General features: G+C 44.6%; 1 long non-coding RNA gene across 2 annotated transcripts; it reads right to left on the bottom strand.

Moving 5' to 3' along the window:
* Positions 1 to 8,829: 8,829 nt before the first annotated feature.
* Positions 8,830 to 15,558, bottom strand: LOC118176988. 2 transcript variants are annotated; one of them, XR_004755622.1, is made up of 3 exons: positions 15,501 to 15,558; positions 10,849 to 10,936; positions 8,830 to 10,224 (listed from the first exon to the last, which is right to left on the bottom strand). It is a non-coding gene; the product is annotated as an uncharacterized LOC118176988 (long non-coding RNA). The 2 variants fall into 2 exon arrangements; XR_004755626.1 differs by lacking the exon at positions 15,501 to 15,558 and adding an exon at positions 12,225 to 12,301.
* Positions 15,559 to 20,134: the final 4,576 nt, after the last annotated feature.

Genomic DNA, 20,134 nt, shown 5'->3' with positions numbered 1-20,134 from the left:
CGCTAAGTTCCTCTGGAGGTTAAACCACTCCTAAGAACAAGCTAGGTACAGATCTGGTCACAGCAATGAAAACAAGAGTTTCATCCTAAACAAGCCAGCCAGACAACCATTGCCACTCACAGATATTGGCAAGTGAATTACGTACAGATTGCTAACCAAAGGAAGACAGCAAGGCTGGAGTGAAACTCAGAGTGTGACTGGTTCGAATAAAATATGCCAGAAAGAATCCAATTTGAGGTCAGAAGGCATTAGGTGTGTGAAAGTCAGACCCACAGGAAGCTTTGCATGTTGCAAAAGCATGTTGCAAACAGCTGCACAAACTGCAAAGAGGCACTCCTATCTGTTGGCAAGGGGCTGGAAGCATCAGCAGAGCACACACAACACAAGCAACAGCCCTGAATGTACAGGTGGATTGTCCACTGGAAGAGTGAATGACAATGGCTGGGGATGAATGAATAGCCAGTCTGAGCAAACAGGGTCAAGGCTCATTTGAAGTCAGACTTTGGTGCCTAGATGTTCATCAGCGTGAGTGAATGGAATTTGGCTTGTGCTGATGAGCTCGTCCACGCAACAAGAGTGCAGAAACTGACTGTGAACAGCCAAGGCATCATGTTACTGTGCTCGGACACAGCTCACTGCTTTGGTACTTGCCCTTCTCATCAAAGTGTCCACTGGCTAGAGACCAATCTGCAGAGGGCAGGTAGCCTGTGCCATCCGAAAACTTGGAGACAAGTTCCCCCTGTAATCTCCCAAATGTAGTCTTAAATGACCAGGGTACCTAACCTTGGAGCTGCCTAAAAGTCTGCTTAAAAATGTCTATCACTGCTCTGATCCTGATGATGCTGTCCCCAAATCTCTGTGCTCAGCTTGACATGTTGAGCTGAGACTTGTGAATCAGTCACCCTGTACCAGCCTTGCATCCTTACCACTGTCCAGCTGATTTCCTCAAAGCACAGCTAGTATTTTCCTTGCAGATGCTGTTATGCTAATAGCAAGAAATTTAGTTTAGCTTCCCCCTGTGCCCAAGGGAACTTGAACCCGTGCCTCCCATCACTGTAATGAATGCCCTTAGGACTGCACTGTAAGGCCGCCCAAGCTTCCAAGACTGGGGCTAGATAACCAAAAAGAAAAGTGAGTGTTAATATACTTTGTTAAAGAGAAGGCTGGCAACTGTTTAAATGTGTATTCGGGCAGAAACAAATATCTGAATCTGTTTCATTTTTTGTGACAAATACTTAGTGCATGAACATCCTAAATACGGCTTTCTAAAAATAATAAGAACCCAGTAACTTGGGGTCCCAGGTTAAAAGCATCTTCTGCACCTTCAGACAGACCAGACTTTGGCATTTGAGGGAGGAAAATAAATAACACAAACTAAAGATGTAGAGCAGGGAGATATAAAGTAAAGCAGGGAGAGCTATCCTAGTTTTTCCTGTCCCAAAGGCTGTAGGTACACCTAGAAAGCTATTCACTCCCCTGCCAATGGATCAGTGACTACATTATAATGGCAGAACAGTCAGTCTGCAAAGAAGACTGCAGGATGTGGTAGCTCCTGGTGGCTCGAAAACTGTCTTGGTCTGGATAAGGGACCATTGCTGCCATCCTTTATCTGAGGGCACGCTCTAATTCAGGCAGCTTTAATGCTGGGAGGTACGTCAGGGCTGCGGACCCCAGCCTGGGTGGCTGTCCTCCCTCCAGACGGGCAGCGGGTGCCTCTCAACAGGAGAAGGGCCGGGCTCATGTCGTAGGTCTGTCCTTAGTGTGTCCTCCTCGCTGACTTCAGAGCAGCAGGCAGGATTCCTTGTCACAACTCTGTCCGCAATGTGTTTAGAGCCTTGACTGCTGTTTGCATTCTTGTTGACAACCGACTTAATTGCTTCTCCAGTGCTGGAGCAGTAGCATTTACCTCAGATGTTTATTATGCTGAAGACTTGAGGGAAGCCCTGCCATGGTTTGTGCATTTGTTGTTGCTGTTTTAAGGTAAAAACAACACAAATTACTGCTTGGAGACTCTTATTACTGAAGATATTTTTTTTTTTCTCAGTCCAAGTGATTTCTGTGTTGCCTGTGTTCCCATCTTCAGAGCAGCACTGGTGACTTACGTTTAATAAAAAGAGGCTTTCAGTTCAATACCCTTCGCAGCCCTTCCACAGCCTCTCTCCTTTCCCCTTGCTTTCCAGCAAGGAGTTTCCAGCCCAGCCCTCCCGGTGGGGAGAAGCCACTCGCCGACTCCATTTCACCCTCTCCCCGGGCAACCCAAGGCACCGGGTGCCCCGTGGTGCCCCGGCCGGCACACGTCGACGTCTGAAGCCCCTCGACGGAGCACAGGGCCAGGCCTGGCTGCGGCCCGGCCAGCAGGCTGCGAGGGGCCGGGCGTAAACAGAGGCAGCTGGTGACACAGCATGGTGTGGCGGGCCCACGAAGCGTGGCAGATGCGGCTTCAGCTGTTACCGGGGGCCGAGCACCGGCCCCCGAGCCTGGGTCAGATGAAGGAGCCGCCGTGACGGTGACAGGGCGGTGTCAAACTGCCACTCTCCGCCTGAAGCCTGCCACGGCTCTGCGGCAGCAAAGCCCCAGCCCCCGGTCCGCAGGCCAGGGGACAAAAAGATCACGTTTATCAAGGATTGCGCTTTTTTTTTTTTTTTTTTTTTTTTACACTGAGCTCGGCAGTTGAGGCAGAGTTCTGCTTTTGGACTTCAGGACTTTGCTAAAAGCTGCTTTAATAAATATTTAAATACATAAATCCACTGCTAAATCACTGCATGTAAAGCGTGGCTTCTTATTGCCGACAGGAGTTTTGTGATACAACAGGCATCAGGCTTAACTACCGTTCCCAGCACCTCACCCGCTCCTCTTACACCACAGTTTTATTCCTTTCTTGAAGAGTGGCAGGCTGCAAGGCCATCAAACCACACTGCGGAGAGCTGCGAGTGTTCGGGAGAGCCTGCCGCAATTTTGGGCCGTGGCAGAGGTGCTCTGCGCCATGAAGCTCCTCTGTCACTTGGCGGTGGCCTGCAGAAGCAAAACTGAGTTAAAATGCTCTGTGGCTGTCGGTGTCATACTGCAAAAGTGATATTTGTTATGAAATAATATTTATTTATCATTTTGTGACATAGAGGATACACAGATTACCCTTGCAGATTTCATTTTAGTTGCTTATTGCTGTATGTAAACATCACACTGAAAGGCGTTAAACTTGGAATTAGAGAAATGGACTTTTTACTTCATTATTTTAAAACTTTCTCCTGTGGAAGTTAATTGGAAGCTTAAAAAAACCCTAGTAGCTTCTTTTTGACACGTCATGTGCACCATAGGGCAGTACACGGTGAGTATGCTCAGGCACATATCCATTTCTCTACTAAAAAAAAATCAAAATGTTTCTAAAAATAACATCTCTCTCTTTTCTTTTGTCAGGATAATCTTTAGCTGAGTAAACAAAACCACAAAAGGAAAATAAAGAGAGATTCTCGGCAAGGCATCAAGAAAAAGCACTGTGATAGGCCAGCTTTAGGGCTGCAACTTAAAAGGCAATTTCTTCAGCTGCCTTGCATTCAGGGGACTGCGGTTCTATTTGCCAAGGGATCAGGGGCAGGCGTCTGAGGATCTGTATGAACTGAAGCCTGAAGCAGCATTGCTTCATTGCTGGTATGGGTGTCTATAGAAACTGATGTAAAAAGAAAAAGGGGAAAAGGCGAATATAGTATGATGTTCAAAGACTATCTGGTAAGAGATGTTCTCGCTCAGTCCTGATCTTTGCTGAAAACCTGGGCTTGCGTGAGCTGGGGAAGCTCGAACTGTGACTGTTCAACAGGGTCTGTCACAGGGATTGCTGGCTTCTTAATCCTAGGCACACAGAATTAAGCCCTGAATTTGTGTGTATTTTGTTGCCTAAATAAAATCTGTCTGACTGGGGGGGGGGGGGAGCATTATGTAACACTCTGTTTTACCTTAGCACATCTGGAAATCAGGTGAGTGTTTTGTATCACTGGGACTGTTCATTCCTACCTAGCTACTGTTTTAGACCACCATATATACTGGAATTGTGATTTAAGAGCATTTCCCTCCTATACAGATCATATTCTTGACTTTTACTGCTTTAACCCCTGATTGTTGTCTAAGAAGTATGGTGTTTTTTTGTTTTGTTATGTTTTGTTTTGTTTTGTTTTTTTTCTACAGAAGAGGCAGACTTGATTTTTAGAATTTGTCTGCACTTTTCCATTGCAATAGAAAAAGACAAGAAGTAAAATTTGCAAGAGACCCCAAACACCATTTCTAAAATCAATTGCAATTTTTGTCAGGAACCTGAGACACATGTTCATGCTCTGGTGGTGCCTAACTCTTCCACGGACTTCAGTGGAGGACAACTGTGGTCAGTGAAGATGCTAACCCTCCACGAGGCTCAAGTAAGGTGATGTGTCCCCATCACCTTAGGGTAACTTGGGTTGGAATGGGCCTCAGGAGGTCTCTGGTCCACCCCCTTGCCGAAGCAGGGCTGGCTCTGGGATCAGACTAGGCTGCTTAGGGCTTTGCTCAGGCAGGTCCTGAAAACCAAGGAGGAGCCCTGCACAACCTCACAGCTTAGCCCCGCAGAAGATGGCCAAAGGCAGGAGGAAAGAATAGTAAAGGGTATATGGAAGTCTGCAGGCAGCACCTGAAGGTGGTGTGGAGTGGGGAGCAGTGGCTTAGGAAAGAGAGTGAAGGAGGGAATTGTCTGGTGGGGTGTGCTGACAAGGGAGGGCCGCTCCTGAGGAAGCAATTGCCTCACTGTTGCTTCAACACCCATTTTGTGCGAGAATTCCCTTGTTTGCTGAGCTTCAGAGTCCCCTTGGGACCTGGATCCAGAAAAAAAACCTGAGACTATGCACAGGGTGGGGCTGATGGGGAGAAATTGATCCCTATGGGTGGAGGGGGCAAGGGGGTGTTAGGTGATCCTGACTGCAGCAACAGCATATCAGATAGCAGAGTTTAGTGTAGGTTAAATATGTTTTTTTTCTTTCATCAAAATATACTCCCTGGCATGTACAGATGTAGTTCAGAAATATCTTTTTTTTTTTTTTTTTTTTTTTTTTTTTTTTTTTTTTTACAATGCCTGTGTTATTTGAAAATAAATAAATCTCAGGACACATTCACAGTATATCTGAAAATATTTTAAAAACTGGTACGAAAGATTATTTTACAACTAACGACACAAATGTGCTGTGCACAGAAAAACTTGTGAATTTTGCCTTTTTTTTTTTCTCTTTGGCATTATTTACTGATGTTGTTTATCTGCTTTTTAAGGACTATTGGAAGATTATCTGTTCTTAAGGCCACTGCTCCTGAGACCAGGGAACTGTTCTGCAATGCGTGGACAGCCTAGAGGTCTGTGGACACCAGGAGTTTCCCACTTAGACCAGCAGCTCCTCCAAGACTGAAGACTGCATTTGCTCAAAACAAAATGCCCAACAGCAGCAGTTTATGCATAAATGCTGGAGATGTCAAAAACATAGTAGGTCAATTTGTCCACTCCCCATCATAGCCTCATCCCTCCGGGATGCCTTTCTTCTCCCGCTTTGTCCTGTCTAGTCCGAGCAAGTGACGGGACTTCTGCTGTGGGATTTACTCTGTAGATTAATGAGCTGCAAAACTTCACATATGTTTAAATGATTGTACTTGCTCCCCCCTGTTTATACCTCCGTTGTCAATAAGGTGGCGGAAAGGCCAGTGCAAATCCATTTATCAAGCTGTCTCGCCTGCGAGATGTGGCCGGGCTCAGCACCTGACATGATAATAAACACCAAAGCTTTAGCACCTGATGTTAGCGCAAGGTGCCTTTCCTCTCCAAACATCTGGTCCCCTGGTAAATTGTTACACTCGCCGCACCGCTGCTCCCCGGGTTATTGCCGAGCCCGGGCCGGTGCGTGCTGCTCCGGGTCTGTTCTCAAGTTGTCGCGGCGCGCCGGCCGTATGATGACAATTAGAGGCAGTTAGTGCGCAGATGAGGCTCGCGAGTGGCAGGTGGCGGGAACGGGGCTCAATTAACTAACATGCACAAAATCCTTTGCTAATGAGGCTGGGCCACCCCAGACGAGCAGGAAAGCATGTGTCGCTGACAGCAACAGAGGATTTGAAACTGAGAGGGAGAGAAACCGGTCAACAGGTATCATCGGTGGGCAAATAATCCTTTCTATCTCAGTGCACATGGATTAAGGCATAGGTTTAAGTCTGTGCGCTGAAAGCCAGCGAGTGAGACCACTACTTACTGGGGAACTGGGAAAAAATTAATTTCCCCATCTCTAAATCTGCCAGTCTTTTCTTTTCCCTATGTCTTCCTCACTAACCTGCTCTTTTGTGAGAGCTGGGCAATGATTACAGTACAATGTGAATTTAAACATTGTCCCTCTGTATTGCCCAAAGACCGGTATGCAAGGCAGTGGAGGTCAGAAATATAGTTAGCTTGCTTGGCTTTCAAAGTAAATCATTTTAAAACAGCCCAAAGGCTGTTTGAGACATGCTACTTAAGCCCCTGGCCACTATACATGGTACAACATATTACTCCTTGCCTTTCTGTGTTAAGCAGCACTTTGCTGTTAGAAGATATAATCACAGATAACCCCATAAAGTAATTTTGTTTTTAGCAGGTCATAAGGCAACATTTTTCTTTGGACTAAAACTCACTGTAGGGGTTGTTGATGTGAACGTGAAGCCACTTCTAATCCTAGCCTCCAAGTACCGCTTCCTCCTATTCATTTTAAAATGGTTTGAAAAGGGATCTGTTGCTGTAAATATTTTTAAGTGTGTTGTATACGATATCTAAAATTCTGCTAAATTTCTGCTTTCCACAGAAAACTCTCATTTCCAGGGGGGGTGAATTGACATGGACAGTGTGTAGTGACTTGTTTTCAAAGCGTCTCGGTAACATGCATGTGCATGAATCTGAGAACACACAGACATTACAGATTCAGCGTGACAGAAGAAGTCCCAGCATAGTACAGCACATGATATACAAGGTAGCTCCTTATGAATCGACACTGGTCAATTACTGTAAACTTATTTCAATGGCAATTCACATTTAGAAGGAAAAAAAAAAAAAAAAACAAAAAAAAAAAAAACGCCATTTCTTAACTACTGTAACAGAAATGAAACGTTTATCTATACCCTTCACCTAATCCTGATCCTTAAAATCCTATTCCTAAATTAAGAAGACTGTGAATAAAAGTGGCAGGGATAAGGTAACTTTCTACGGATGAAGTCATGTTTTGTGCTGGTTTGGGCACCACAAAGCTCTTGAATCAATGTGTCACCCCCCACCTCTGCATGCTCTGTACCTACAAGTAATGAGGTGAAGAACAATCCAGACTGTGATTGTCCCTGTAGTCCTTTCGAGGCTCTTGACAATATTTCAGTACATAGGGGGCTGTAGCTGTTTCTCTAACTGCATGTTTTCAAATTACATAGCATCATTAGGCTTGAAGAAATGAGAACTCTCCTTAAGCTGTCTCCCTGAAGCAAGTTAAAGAGGAAAAATGCCCTCCTATGCTTGATGTCGTAACAAGATTTTACACATTTCAAATAATTCTGCCAAAAAGCCCAGTTCCATCAGAAGAACTGGCGTGATTGCTGCACATTGGTACTTTGGTGCACTGTGTACCGCTTTTACTCAAGTGCATTTTGCCTTGTTTGCAAGGTATTCCTTGCATCAGACAAGTCTTGCGTAGCACCAGTTTCGGCCCTAGCAGAAAAACAATTATAAGAATTCATAACTTACAACTTGTGTCTATAAATTGTTTGATTAAATTTTTCTCATGTATTGTTTCTGAATTCCCCTCATATAGATACTGCACCCTGTTGAGCTAGCGCAAGCTGACCAGCTTCTCCAGACAATCTTCTGACAAGTGGCTCATCGTTTTTTGTTGGGAGATAATGGTTAAAGCTCACTTGTTCCTGGGTTACAGGCTGGAGGAGAATCCTGTTACTCTCTACACAGCATGCCTTGAAATTTTGTTGTATGGGGAACTATTCCGATATAAAAATAAGTATTACCTCTTGACTTTAGGGGATTCTGCACTATGGAATACATTTGGCTCAAAAAGCCCTTAAACACGTTTGGTCATGTGAAGGCTTCACAGGGGCATTACCTTTAGTGTCCTGGATGGGCTTTAAAGTAAGCAGCCTGCCCTTGCAAATTGAGGTGGGGGAGCAGACTGACAGGGTGAATTTTTCACTTCCTACCCCAAAGCAGCGTTTGCTGTTTCTGTGGGTTTCAGACAGCTGCTGCCTTCTGCTGTACCGGACCCACTTCCATATGGGGGGAGATGCTTGTTCGTGTCTGTATGTGAATAGTCAAAACAAAATGTTGGACACCTGCAGATCCCCTGAGCATTAAATGATGTACAAATATGCAGCTCTTGTAAATTATAATTTGTTATGAGGAAATGAAAGACAGTGAAATACTTTTGAACACTTCTTATATTTTGAGGACAAAAAATGTGTGTCATTTTCAATCTACCTGTAGGATCTGTTATGAAAAGATCATCAGAAACTTTTTTTCTTTTTCTTTTTTTTTTTTTTTTTTTTTTTTCTGGAAAATGAAATGATAGAAAACAATTTTGAAATACAAACCTGGTTCAAGACTCTCTAAGTTATGGGTAATCCCAATACAAAGTAGTGACTTGGGCCCAATCTTTAGGATAAAAATGGTGTTTCTCAATTGATGTGTCCTATCTTACCTTTCATCTTCGAAGACCAAAGGGAGTGTTTTGGTCCAGTATAAACTTAATAAAATAACTGTGGGAAAAGATTCAAAGACAGGCATTGCTGACCGCTGCTTTTGAGGCACCTCTGAAGCAGAGAGAAGGACTCTGAAAGAGAAAACTTCCCCACGGAAAAGTTACCAGACATTTGTACATGGTGTGGCAGCTACCTGTTCTGTCGGCCCACCCATAAGGTAGAGTCCTCTCAAAGGAAGTGGGCAATAGAGAGCAGATGATTGCAGTGTAACACACTGTACCATATACTGAATGTTTACATGTGTGCTTAATTTCATCCCAAGCATTTCAGGGTTTGCAAATCACCCCTGCAAGGGTTTAGCTGCACACTGTCTGTTTGTGCATACAGAAGAGGGCCTATGTCCCATAGATCACTTTGTAATTCTTCAGGCCCTTAATATCCTACAGTACAACCAAGGGAGATAAAACAAGAATAGTTGGAAGCCGTACCCCTGCCTCTGTTGGATAGGATCTGTTTCTTTTTTGACATCCTAAGCTTGAACTACGGAACCTTTTCTGGAGGTCAGCATCTTCTTTGCAACACAGATTCAATGTCCTTAGTGGGTGGCATATGTGCAATGGGCCATGAGAAATGTTCATAGTGTTGAGATTAAAATAACCTCCCAGGCTAGAAGAAATATAATTCTAATTTATAACCTAACTGTGGAAATTATTAACCCATTCCTCACTCCACTCTCATTGATTTTATTTCTGTTCTTCCTCCAACACACTCTGTTAGATAGAACACTAAACAGAACAAGGCCACACACAATTTAAGAGGAAAAGTGGAGGATTAGTTAAAAACACTTTTTGGAGGGAAACTGAAATTTTTCTTTCTACTGTAGAGATATTTGCACCTGGATGTGTCACAGCATGCTTTAGGAAAACAGAAGGAAGGGGAGAAGTGTGTACAGTCAGTATGATGGGCTAAAAAACAATCAGTGTTAAAATCTCCTACTGGATAACACTTCGTGAGATTTTAAGGGTAACAGTCTTGCAGATACTAAAGAGTAGAGGTGGGTTTTAAGAAGCAGGAGCTCAGTGGGCATAAGTCAATATAGATATATTGCTTGTAGTGGATCTTTGCTGATTTACATCAGTTCTGAGCAAGAAGTCGGAATGCTTGAAAGCTATGTGGCATAAAAAGAAAAACAGTGGATGGGAGGGCTCATGTATTGTCATGAAGAATTAGAATAAATAGCTGAGTGAGAGAGCAGTGTGAAACAAACACAGCAGAAGGGAATCCAGAAGCATTTACAACAGATTACATCTAAGAGGAAGGCAATTCTGAGAGTGTGACGTTATTTTTTTTCCTTCTGAGAACTCAGATGCAGATTTTCCATTTTGTAGTATAATCTTACATAAATACTTTCTAGGCAAGGCACCAAGAACTCAGGTTTTCCATCTTCAGTGCCATCTCCCCACATATGCAGTGGGCACTGGCTTTCCATGTGGAAAGAGAAAAGTCATCTGCATTCTGTGAGAGACAAAATGATGTACACAAATACAGGATTAAGTAGGAAAAGATTAGGATTTAACCATCCCTTTCACTTTACGTTCTTTACTTTAGAGAGTTGAATGCCACCTTGGGAAAACTGATGGTAAAGCCTTTGCTTTTGGAGATCTTGATCGTAGGTGAGTGGGCAAAGAGATACATGAAAGATGTTTACACATAGCTCTTACACACACACACACACACAAAAAGTTTCTTAGTTTCTTCCGTGCAATGGAAAAACCAATTCACAGAAAGTTTAGGTTCAACTGCACTTCTTGCCTGTGAAAGAGCTGTCAAATTATCTTGGTTGGAAGCTGCACCGAGGTATTGTCCTTAATTGCTCTGATAATGCTCCGTTTTGACAGCTACAATACCTGGTTCAACATGGCTGCAAACAAAAAAGTCAACCATTAAGTATGTTTTCTTAAACAGTGACTGATCAGTTGTTATCTTTCAGCATCTCCAGCTAATTAGACATCACGAGTCAAAGTTAATTTGGTGGAAAACATTTCTCGACTTAATGACATTTATGGGCAATTAGGCACGTTGCAGAAAGGAATACACATTTACATTTCAGCCTATTTCCAGCGCTTAACAAGAACCCACCTCTTTCTCCACTGGAGATTTCTGGTTCTCTGAGGAATATGTTCGATGCAGACACCACAGGTCCTCTTGTTTTTCTGGAAACCAGCAACTGTTTGCACAAAACGAGCTACCGCTCAATAATGAGGCATAGACAGAGATAAAATTGTTAGGCACAATAAAAGCTTTTACACTCTTTAGACCCCTGTCTCATCACGGCAAGAACTGTGCCTAACTCTAGGGTAGTAAAAACTGAAAGATGGATATTGAGGTGACATATTACATTTCTTCCATCAAGTACTTCTGAGATATGTTGGTACTCTTAAAGTCTTTAGAGATTTGACAGAGAATTTGAAAAAGCAGTACATGACTTTTACCCTGTCCCCATAGCTGGCCTTTTCTTACCAAAATCCTTTTTTCTTTAGTCAAGCTTCACTTCGCAGTGGCTAAATTACCCTTTTCCCCTGTGTGCTTATGCTTTTTTTTTTTTTTTTTTTTTTTAAAAAAGTTTAAAGTTTTTGAAGGAGAAGCCAGAATCTGTTTTGTTCCTTTTAAATTGCTGTGGGCTGAGGGAGCTGGGGAGGAAACTGAGTAGTCCTTGCTAATGACGGGTAGGTGCGGGCACCCATGTGCTCCCCGTTCCCTTCGGGCAAGGATGTGGCAGGACCTGCCCCCATAACCCCCAGGAAGTGCTGCCTGGCTGGCACCTGCTGGCATGGCCAGAGGGATGGGTTTTTCCTCCCTCAACTCAGCAGAAAGCTCTCTTTTGAGACTGTTGCCTGATTCTGATTTTCACAAGCCTTGCGAAGATGTGGTGTGCATGAGTAGTTCCAGTGTCACATAAAGCAGAAATTGGTCAATGGCTCCAAAGGCTGTGTGGGCTGACAAAGCCTGGTTATGATATCCCTTTTCCCTAGGACATTTAGGCTAAAAAGTACTGGAAATGAAAGGTAGGCTGAGCATGCTGATATATCCTTCTGCTTTGCACCACCTGTACAAATTGGTTGTTCTGGGCTTAGCCCTGAGAGCTGAGGCCACAACTACGGCCTAAGACAGGATAGCCAAAGCCTAAAATACCTGTACTTGATTACAGGGAGCTGGAAGCATCCACAAAATTGATGTGGGCAGGTATCAAAGCACATTCTTCTATACCTTCTAAGAAAGAGCTCTTTGCAAGGTCAGGCAAGTATCACCTGCAGGGAACAAATTGGGGTCTTCTGGGGCTCATGCATCAGGATTAGGTCTGGGCCAGTTTTTGCTTGTGGCATTAACCACACTGCTTTTAGAGTGCACATTGACCAAACATGAATAATTATGGTGTACGGCATCTATAGCCAAATAGTGCAGTTACCTAACTTGGTGTCATTACCTGGAAAATCAATTTATTTTTAAGTAGGTACTTGTGAGGGCAAGAAAATGACAGACCCGGCGGGCGAGGGGCAGGTCCTAGCCGGGTGCTGGGGTGCTGTTGGCGGCCCTGAAAGTGGAGAATCCGCTTAGGAGCAGGGGAGGGCATCTGCGGTCCCCACCGTCCCGATCTATTTGCTCAGCTTACTCTACAATTCAATGTATGTAAATAAGTAGCCTGGCATTTGTTAGACATGAAAGTAGCGCACTTTGTATGGCCGGGCTTTATTTACAGGAGCTCTGTATTAAAATTGTAAATGCCACCGACAATTACGACTCAGCCCCTCCGCATTATCCCTTCAGGACGCGGAATTATTTCTCCTCCCAATTAACACCACAAGCTCCCGCTCCGCCGGGGCACCTTCCATCCCCCCCTCAGGCCGCCCGGGCCACGGCCCCTGGCAGGGGGCGGCGAGGAGCCCCCGGGGCCGGGCGGGAGGGGACCAGCAAGCGGCGCTGCCGCTCGGGGGACCCAGGGAGCTGCCGGCCAGGCCGTCACGGAGGCCTCGGTTCCCCCGGAGGCTCCCCCGGAGGCTCCCCCAGGCGCCGGGCGGCGGTGCCGCAAGCTCCCGGGCCTGGCGCGGCCTGCGCCGGGGAGGGAGGTGGTGCCGGGACCCGGTGCTGCCCGAGGACACGCTTTCAGTCCCTCATCACTCCTCACACACCCTCAGTCGTGCTGCAGGCGCCCTCTTGGGTAGCCACGGCTGAAAATCCGTGTACCCAGTTGCTTGGTTCCTTGTCATGCACTGTCCTGCAATGTAGGGGTCTGAATCCTCTGAAATCTCTCCCCCCACGTAGTCCTTTGTGTGCTTCCACGTCCCAGGAGCTCAGATAGCCCCTTGGAAAACAGAGGGCTTCCCAGCGCTCTGCCCCAAGCTGTGGAGTGCTGTGCCCCTCTGTCCTGCCGACACACCTCCGCCTCCCCTCTTCCCTTCCGTCCCCCTCTTTTTCACCATTTGCTTTCTAGCTGACCCTGTGCACCCTGTTCCCCTCCACTCCTTGCTCTGCAGGCATTGCCTGTGAGGTACAAGGTAACAGCCCTGCCACAATGGGAACCTTTATTAACCCAAAGCAGGGCTGGACTGGGCCCTGCAACCGCTACATATGCTCCGACCAACCTGGTCCTGGTCTGCTGCTCCTACACATCTCAGAGGCCTGTCTGATGCCAGCATCACTGAGAGAGAGAAGCCATGGAGGAAAAGGTTTTGTGTGTCCTTTTGCTATTTTGTACCCCAAGGCATCAGCCTAGCGAGGGTCAACGAGAATAAACACCACACTTCAGAGACCGAAACACAGAACTTGTTGCTTAGTGCTGTCTTCTCTGTATGCTATCATGAAAGAAGAAGGGAAAAAGCCCTTTCCTGCCAGTGCCTTTCTAACAGGTCACAGCACAGATTAGAAAAATAGTTATTGCAGGTAAAGTGTTGAATGGTCACAGTCTCGCATCAAATTTTGGCTCCAATACAGCCTTGTCACCTGATCCTGGGTGAGGCATTGAATCCTGCACTCTTTTTGCCTGTTTTCTGCCTGAAACAGGAACACGAGCGCTGCTTTCACACAGCCAGTGTAAGCAGAATTTCTATCGGGTTCGGACAGTGCCCGTACCCACCTGGAACAGGGCTTGGAAAACTCTGTGGGGGTATTCTTTATTTGCTGGTTTCTTGTGATTTTTGTTATAGACAGAAACCAGGAAGATGGGCTTGTTTTCCAAACCTAGGTACCTTTGAAAAGACCCACACACCAGGCATGAGAGCTGCTTCTTCAGTTTTGCAGCAGGAGGGCAAGGAAGGTTTTCCAGCAGAGCTCTGGCCACAGTGGCAGCGAGTGTCGGGAAAGCAAACTGGACAAAGGGAAGGTAGAAATTCGTTCTAGGGGTAGTTCTGATTTGTCACTGGCAGTGAAAAAGTTAAAACTCATAGGGTTATTCATGAATTCCGCTTTTTAAAAACATGTCCCATTAAAATGCAGATTTAGTCTTCCATTTGCAAAGAACATAGTTATTTCAAATTCTGTATGGGAATCCTTTTTGTATTTGTATCTTTTGGGTAGAAAGTCCAGCTGCCTCTTGTGAGATTGCACATATCTCTTCAGATGTCAACAAATCATTGAAAAGTGTCAGAAAGGGGGAAATGAAAGATAATTATTCAAACCATGGAGAGCTACTTTGAAAGTGAATAGAATCTGTCAGATAGTCTTTTGAGAACAGCAGTTGGCTGCTTGTATTGGATATATTAAATGGACATATCTAGAGGCAAGTAGTGCTGTTTTAGATTCGGATCAGTTTAAGTTGGATTATTTTTCTGGTGGAGGTAGCTGAAACCACCAGAAATTATTGAGGGAAATTAGTGGGGAAGGTGCTATATATGGATCTACTGTGACATATTAAAAGAAATAGTAAGCTCTGTAAATAAAAGGCCTGTTCTTTCAGGGAAAGAAATAGAAGCTTTACATATTTGTCTATTACATTTTAAAACTGCTATAGGATTAAAGACAGGGAGGATTTGACAAAAATGGAAATAAATAAGCTGGTTGCTGTGTAAAAGGGCGTATTTCTGAAAGAAACATGTCACAAAGAGCCTGGGGAAGTCACCATTATATCAGACTATTAGAATATTATGGAGAATTTGCTTAGACCAACACCCCTTGCCCAGCCAGGAAAACAGCCTGACTGTGCTGGCCTCCTGGTGCTGCCAAACTCAGCCCTGTGAGTTACTTCTTGCATGTACATTGACTTGTCCCACATCTGAAGTCTGCAATTGGACCAGAGGAAGCTGAATAGGTGATATTTCATAAGGCACAAAATGCAACCCAGTAAAAGGCTTTTTAAAAAAACCTGCTGTAAATGCATGCTCCTATATCTCCCAGCACAGTTGTTAGGGGTTTTACCATAATTCTCCGGGAACAGCAAACATCTTACAAGTTTTCTGGAATATCAGTGAGAGCAGTGGTGCAGGGAAATGAATGAGAGGCCACGTGCAGAAGCTCTGTGGTTTAACTGCATCGATCCAACTACCGTATGTGGTTGCAACTGCTGTATGTAAAGGAGACATGGAGCAAATAAAAAGGAGCAGAAAGAGGTACTGAAGGTGAATGAGAAATACATGCTGCTGGCAAGCTGCAACCCACAACTTTCAAGTTTGTTTCTTTCAAGCCCCCCCCCTTTTATTTTTTTCCTCAGAACTGCCTGTGTTATACTTTTCCTGACCCTGTGTCAGCTGGTGCTAGGTTGTATGTAAACAGCAGAAAAACCTATAGCAGCATTAATTTACCTTTGGCATCACATAATCCTGTGGTGAGGAAGACCGTGAAGCAGGAGTGTCTGCTCTGGAGTGTCTGCTCTGGAGTGTCTGCTTGCAGCAATCTAGCTTGTGGCTTTTGCCTCTTAAATCCTGATATAACTGGCACACCTGGAAACCTTTTATATGTGCCTGTTTTTTAACACAGAATGGTTTGGGTTGGAAGGGACCTTAAAGACCATGCATTTCCCCCCCACACCTCCCATCCCCATCCCCCATGGGCAGGGACACTTCCCCCCAGAGCAGGTTGCCCAAAGCCCCATCCAGCCTGGCCTTGAACACCTCCAGGGATGGGGCATCCACAGCTTCTCTGGGCAGCCTGTGCCAGTGTCTCACCACCCTGACAGTAGAGAACTAGAAAAGAAGCACAACACATCCTGTTGCCTATTGGCTATTTAAAATTTCCTCCTGCCATAAGCCATTCCATCAGGTTAGGTGACGGAGCCCAACAGATGCGAGCTAGGACATAACTGTGCCAGGATCTAGGTGCTCCAGATCATCTCATGGAAAATCTAGGTTTTCAACATAGCAATGTTTCCTGCCAGCTTTGAGCATAAGTCAAAAAGGTGAAACCTCATTCTAAGGTTTTCTTGAGCCACCTTTATTTGAATTGAATTCCCTGAATTGTCCAATAACAGCAAATTGAAAGTCTATAAATACATTCAATGTAATCTAATCCGGACCAGCACATCCCTTTCCAAAAAGCACAGGTAAAAGGACATTTTTTGCAACACTCGTTCCATTCACAGATATGCCCTAGCAAAAAGCTGAGATCCTGGTCTCAGCTCCTCCTAAAGCCAGAAAAGACCAATGATGGGGACCAGGTCCATGCCGCTGCAGATGCTAAGAGCAGCCCTTGGAGACCCTGAAACCTCCCTCACACCTGGAGTGCAAGCAGACCAGTAATTTTGGTTCAAGTCCTCCTCTTTTAATACTTTCCTTTCTCTGACCCATGCATGTAAAAATGAATTTTTCTTCCAGCTTCCAATACACAACACCACATGTGCGCAGACCTGGCACAGGCTTTGCAATGGGATTTTTTTTTTTGGGGGGGTCTAAGTTACAGTCACCTTCTTTCAATACTGTGACATTATTATTTCTAGCAAAGGAACTTTGCAAGGAAGCAGAAACAGACCCCAGAATCCTCAATATCATTTTTTTTGTTTGTTTTCATCTTCCCCTCACCTGCAGGAAACATCACAGAATCATACAATATCTGAGTTGAAAAGGTATGGGGGACCAGAGGGTCAAACCATCACTTTTTTTTTGCTTTGACAGGAAAACAACAACAACAACAACAAAAACATTAATGTACAAGTGGGCTGAAGTATTCAAGCTGTGACCTGCAAAGTACCACCAGTGCACAATGTTTCTCTTTGTTTTCTTCATTTTCTCCACAGGATAAATCTTCTGGGACCCTGCTAATGCATCTTTACATCAGCCTCTGCCCACTCCAGGCCCTGCAGCAACCTACATGGCCAACACCATCCCTTTTGCATAGGAGAATTACTTCTAGAAAAATGGGAGCAACCTAGGTATGCTTTCACTAGAATTTCTGTTATGGTGATCAGGGGGACTTTCCCAGAAATCTGGGCAACCTCAGCTTCTCAGAAATCCATTTCAAGGAAGAAGGCAAGCTCAGGGTGACCTGACTAGGTTTTGGAGTGGATGAATCCTCATCGCTCCCCTCTCTGGGCTGGGTGCCTCCCTGTTGTTTCCTTTCCAGAAGAGCCTGGGACAATGACACCCAAGCCTGGAGAGCAGAGAACATCTTCACAAGGGAATCCTCTCCCCCAGCTTCCTCTCACCTGTCTGGGGAACCTGTAGCGGGCTGAGATAAATGTTCTGAACATGTCTTTTTCTCTCTTTGGTGATCAGGGGTGCTGCGGTGGGTTTGGGGCACCCAACACTTGAACAGCTGAAGCCAGATGGGATGAATCCCACTACTTTTACTCAAAACATTGAACAGCTTGAATTGCAGTTGGGGTAGGAGGTAGCCACTTCCCACCTGCTCATTATTGTTACAAGAAAGGCAAATTTTATGGGAAAGACAAATTTTACCCTGCCCCTTTCTCTACTTCATTTGTTCATATGCAGATTGTGTGCTAGCAGCTGGCTAAATCAGCACACAGTGCACATCTTCCCCCGTGCTGAAGAAGTGCTGCATGTTTTGGCCCCTTTCTGCAGCTGGAAGCTCATGGCAATAAAGCTGGGGAAGGAGAAGGCATTTCACTTATTTATTTTTCTTTTTCATTCGTTTTTGTTTTCTTCCTTTTTCTTATTCCATTGTCTAAAGCCAGAATTGAACTTCACTGCAAAGTCACGGCTGATTTTCCCTTTTGGTTATCTCAGTGTTAATCCACCACGGTAAGGGGAGTTACTGCAGATTTAGGGTAACGTACAGGAGAGGAGAATCAGGGCTTGAATCAATCCAGTGTTGCTGTTCAAAGGGATTAAAACAAGAGAGAGGAAGAGAGAAAGGGAAGAGCTCAAATGAAAGAAGTCTGAGAGAAACAAAAAAAAATGTTGTCATTGGGGAGCTATGCACTTTCTCCAGGGAGTTTTTCTACCAGATAATCTTTGAGATAGTGGAACAAGGTATTTAAATCTCTGCTTAAATACAGGAGAAGGAAGAAGAAAGTAAAGAGCCGCCAAAAGGAAAAGGTGCCTTTTTTTTCCTGGCAGAACAATCTACCTCTTATGTAAAAAAAAAAAATAAAATAGTTGCTGTATCCTATTGATAATTATGCCTTCAGCAAATGGTCTTTTAAATTCAAATGTATTTTTCAGCACTTGGCCTCAAATAATCTTTTCCTTTCAACCTGACAATGTTGGTGTTTTTTGTGCATGCAGTTATATATATTTAAAATTAGTGTGCTTGGAATTTATGTGAATATTTGTTATTTTTTACTGGCAACTGTATCTTTGCACCAGGAAAGCATCAGTGAGAGCTCCCTGCTGCTCCTGAACGGGTGGCACTGGCACCATGCTCCAGGGCTGAGACTTATGCAGGCTCTTTCGGGGTGCCAGGAAGTCCAGGATCTTTCGGGAAGCCAGGAAGTTTGCAGGATTTTTTTCTGCCAGGTGTTGTGTGGCTGAGAGGCCCGGGTCTGGAAACCTACATGGGTAACAGAAGTGCCATGCCAAAAATGCGGCAACATTTAATGATTTGTGTTGGGGAACTTTAATCCTTTGGGTGCGAGGTTTATAATTCCACAGCGGATTAGCAGCCCTGGCCATTGAGCACTCTAGGTTGGGGACCGATTTTTTTTTTTTTTATCTAACCTGGATTTGGGCCTGCAAACTGTATTTTCATATGAAAAGATAAAGTTCAGATACTCAGGTGTTCAGGCTAAGCGTGCTATAATATAAAGGCACTTTATGGCTGAGGAAGAATAAATAAATAAATACATAAATAAATAAAGTGGGCCAAAAGGATTTCTGCTGGGTTTAAATTGGTCCCAAATTCAATTCCAAATAGCCAAGATAAAACTGGTCAAGATAGTTTGCTACTGATTTTTTTTTTTTTTTTTTTTAGTTCACTGTAATTATAATTTTGTTATGAATTCACTGGAAAAAAAAAAAAAAAGTAAACCCTGATTAACCTGCAGAAAGTGAGTGCTTTTTCAGACAGGTGCTCTCGCTGCTTTAAAGAAGAGCCATTTCACACCTAGCACAATGCCCTCTTTCCTTTATGGAAATACCAAATTTATCAAAGTTTTTACAGCGAAGTAATTCCCTGACAAAAGTCCCTCTCTGTTTCTCTCCGCTCCTGCGATGCTTGTCTCTTAATGCCTATAAACCTGCGGATCTCATCCTGCCTGACGACGGGAATAATGCTCAGCTCTTGTACAGCGTGGAGGGGACATGCATGCGTGCTAGCACGCATCGCTACAATGATATCCTTTAGTGTGCCTGCCTGTCAAAGCGCCTCCCAGGCAAGCAGACATTCAGCTTAATAAAATGGGAGTTAGGCTGGTGTTAATCATTCAGGTTACCACGAAGCATTCCCACAAAGTCTGTAAATATTCACACATGGGTAGCATTGTCTCTTTAAAAGGATTAGTCTCTTTAATTAGATCTATCATTCCCTTTTTCCAAGGTTTCTTTAAAAGATACAGTAGTACGAGCACTGTACCAGCAAAGATAAATTGCCTCCTTTGAGAGAGTGACATTTCCCCCATTGAGATGGGCCCTTTTCTGGGGTTGTTGTTTTGCCCCATGAAGCAGCCATTCAGGTAGCGCAGCGCTGAGAGCGCCTTGTTAGAGCTCAGAAACTATTTGTGAGGCCGCGGCAGACTTGGACTTTCCAACTGGCACCGAGGAGAAAGAGCCGCTTGTTTCCCCGCTATCGGGAAAAAAGGGCTGGTGCAGGTGGTGCTCCATCAGTAAGACGCTGTTGGAAGAAAAGCTTGCAGGTGCTGGTGCTGCGAATGGGCGCGCACTTCCTGGGTCCAGAGCGAGCTAAAGAGGACTGCCAACCCCACACAGAACCGCACTGTTGCCTTACGAGTGAATAAAAAAAGATGTTTCAATGCTGTCGTCGGATCTGGGTGGTTTGCCACCGAGGACAAAAAGTCTCCTGTAAAATTTGATTTAAATAGTCC

This window comes from Oxyura jamaicensis, chromosome 1 (genome assembly GCF_011077185.1).
Source record: "Oxyura jamaicensis isolate SHBP4307 breed ruddy duck chromosome 1, BPBGC_Ojam_1.0, whole genome shotgun sequence".
NCBI lineage: Eukaryota > Metazoa > Chordata > Aves > Anseriformes > Anatidae > Oxyura > Oxyura jamaicensis.
The sequence above is the reverse complement of the archived record's forward strand: the minus strand, read 5'-3'. Positions and strand labels throughout refer to the sequence as shown.